Source organism: Malurus melanocephalus, unplaced genomic scaffold, assembly GCF_030028575.1.
Source record: "Malurus melanocephalus ecotype Western Australia unplaced genomic scaffold, MMel_1.1 scaffold_24, whole genome shotgun sequence".
Classification (NCBI taxonomy): Eukaryota; Metazoa; Chordata; class Aves; order Passeriformes; family Maluridae; genus Malurus; species Malurus melanocephalus.
In genome coordinates this window covers 220,380-223,720 of record NW_026623256.1, presented here as the reverse complement: position 1 = coordinate 223,720, position 3,341 = coordinate 220,380, and positions in this window count along the sequence as shown.

Below are 3,341 nucleotides of genomic sequence, written 5' to 3'. Positions count from 1 at the left end.
GGGACACTACTGGGGACACTGAGACACTACTGGGGACACTGGGGCTGGAGGGGACACTGGGACACTACTGGGGACACTGAGACACTACTGGGGACACTGGGGCTGGAGGGGGCACTGGGACACTACTGGGGACACTGGGGCTGGAGGGGACACGGGGACACTACTGGAGACACTGGGGCACTACTGGGGAAACTGGGGCTGGAGGGGGCACTGGGACACTACTGGGGCTGGGGCAGGAGGCACTGGTACCAGGGGAGATCCTGGTCCTTGGGGAAGGCACTGGGATCCCTGAGGGGACTCTGGGCAAGGGAAGGGCACTGGGGAGATGAGGGGACACTAGGGGCAGAGTGGGCTGGAGCATGGGGGTACACTGGCACTCGGGGAAGACAGATGGGACACTGGGGCAGGGCATGGAAAGGAGGAGATCCTGGCAGGCTCGGTGTCACAGGGACAAGTGAAGGTGGCAGGGGAGAACTCCCTTCTGGGGATGAACAGTTGTCCCCCAGGCTGCCTGTCCTGAAATGTCCCACCTGGATGCACCATCACTGGCAGCTCCTCCTGTGTCCCCTGTCCCCACTGCTGCTGGCACCCTGTCTGTACCCTGGACCACCACCTCCAGGTYCAGCACCACAGGACACACTCGGTGGGTGCAGGGGGATGACTCAAGGGGCCAGTGCTGCCTGACATTACCTGAGCCTCAGGTCAGGCAGGGATGGCAAAAAACCTGTTACCCACCTTTCCACCTCACCCCAGCCCAGCACTTGCTGGCACATCCCTTCCTGAAATCTCTGCCTCCCATGGAAYGTGGGGTCACCCCAGCTGCTTCTGCCCCTTTCCCAAAGCCAGTGCCCCYTCCAAGGCGAAAGTGCTCACTCACCCTGCAGGTACTCTTCAAAGAGCATGGCCGTGTCCCCCACCAGCTCCAGTGGCCCCCCTGAAGGTGTCCCCCAGCCTCTGCCTCGCTCGCACCGCCCTGTACTTTGCACGGGGCGGCCGCACTCTGCTCTGCACTGCTCTTATCTCCCAGCTGTGCTGGAAGTGGCGGCTCCGGTGGCACAACACGATGTCCCCATTGTCCCAGAGCTGCTGTGGGCTCCCAGGGCCAGGGGCTGGCTCTGCTGTTGGTGCAGGGYCTGACACCCCTCATTTGGAATTTAATGAYCTCCAGTGCTGRCCCCAGCCCAGAACATGCCCTCACMRCATCTCTGGGGAAAGGGAACACAAAATGGGGGTGTAAAGGGGTRCAAAACCTGTATAAAACATAAGAAGTCATGTTTGATGCCACATTTTATTGTATACGCTCACTCAAAACTCCGGCTTTGAGACTTGGCTGAGCACTGTGGAGGGTTTTGTGTGCTCCAGTCTCCCAGATGGAAGAAGCACACAGGAAAAGCTGCCTTGSCTGGATGCAGCCCCTTTGGGACATSTCAGTGGTGGATGARMAGGGAGCAACTCCAWGCACAGAAATCYCCRTAGTGCCTGGGGCTGGAGCAGCTGTGCTCTGGCACTGGCCCAGTCAAGGTAAACCCAGCTGTATCCTCTCCAGTGGTGCTGAGGTTTAATTTGGTTATTAAACCAAATCCTCTGTGTGGCTGCTGCTATGCCACGAACACTGGCACCGGAGGGATGAGGTGCCATGTCCACAGTCCCCTGCTGACACACTGATGCTTCTCCACGCTTCCCTCTGCCAGTGCCCCTGGCAGCCCCGCTGCCTTCTCCAGCCCTGCCATATCCCAGCCAGGACAGTTCATCTCCTGCGCCCAACGCGGGCCATCAGCTCGGCATTGGCAKCTGCCTTGGCCTGCAGCTCCTTCTCTCTGGCCAGGTCGAGCAGGATTTTCAGTAAGTGTGTGTGGACATCGAATGACAGAGACACCTTCCTCCCCTTTTTCCTGGGAGCAGCTCTCTTGGTTGGGCTCATCGGCCAGGGCAGTGCTTGTATGTCTGATCCCTCTAGCAGTGGTGGGCTGGCTTTGTCCGGATGAGACCCTTCCCCAGAGCCATCGTCACCCCTCCTCATTTTGGGAAGACCCGGCGGCATCTTGTTATCTCTGGTGGCTTCCTGCCTCATCAGCTTCCSTCCATCCACGGCTCGGGGGGCTGGYGGGAGCGGTCCCTTCCAGGCTCTCGTTGGTGCCCCGAGGAGCAGCAGGAAGGTGAGCAGCATCCTGCCTCGCAGCGTGGCCGGGAGTGCCTGTGGGGAGCACGAGGCTGGTGCTGAGCCTCACCCCCACCACACTGCCACAGTCCCACAGCCCCCCAGGCAGGACATGTCCCCACCAAGGTGCCACCCTCAGACCCCCTCCACTCCCCGTCAGACTTCACCTTCTTTTCAGGAACCATTCATTTTGCCACTCCGGTTTTAAACCTTTTGAACAGGGCGGGGAAGTTTGGGGAGGCTGAAGGGGATGGGGAAGCAAATCACCTGGGTGKCCTTGTCCTTTCATGCAGTCCCTGGACAGATGCTGGCTGTGCCCTCGATTTCACACMCTTCAGCCCTCTGTCACCCAGGGGAGGAGACAATCCTGCTCAGRAGGGTGGCTGCTTGGGTGCTGTGGCTGCTTCCCAACCCATTCCTGCCCTTTGGCCAGGCAAATGTGACATGCCCAGGGTTTCAGGGTTGGGCAGACTGTGGGGCTTTCTTCCTCCCACGCCTTCCCTGGCAGATGCCATCCCCGACAGTGTTGCTGGCTCTCTGGGGCAAAAKCCACCCACCAAAGAGGGACACGAGCCACTTGGCCTAAAATACACACCAACTGATCGCAGTGGGATGACAAGGGCAGGAGTCTGGCCACATGTGCTGACCTGTGACAAGTCTCAGCAACTTTCTCCACCCATGCCTCACCCTGGTCGCAGGGAGGGCCCCAGGGATTGCAGAGTGCTGTGCCACAGGGTGAGGATCAGGGTGCTGGGATGTAGGATGGGGCTCAGAACAGGTGYGAGGGGCACTGCTGCACCAATCCTGCTCTATGGCTGCCTCTCCCCAAAATCAGTCACCCAGGAGGGTTTGTCCAGCTGCAAGAGGAGCAGTGAAAGGCATCCAACCTCCTGCAATATATCTCTGAGGTGAAACCCTTCATAAAGTACCACAGTAGGCAGACAGAGGTGGTTAACTTTCTGAGAAATGGGGAATGAAAAGCATCCAACACCCTGTAACCCACTTCCCAGCCAAAAGCCCCTGAAAAGCRCCACTGAGGGTGCAGCCTCACCATTTACAGCAGGTCCTCCTCTCCTTGATGTTCAGGCAGAGCTCCTGGGGTGCAGGGACCACAAGCTGGGGATTTGCTGTGCTCCCTGCCAAGCCCTGGCTCTTATCCTGTCCCAGCTCCACCTCTGACCCG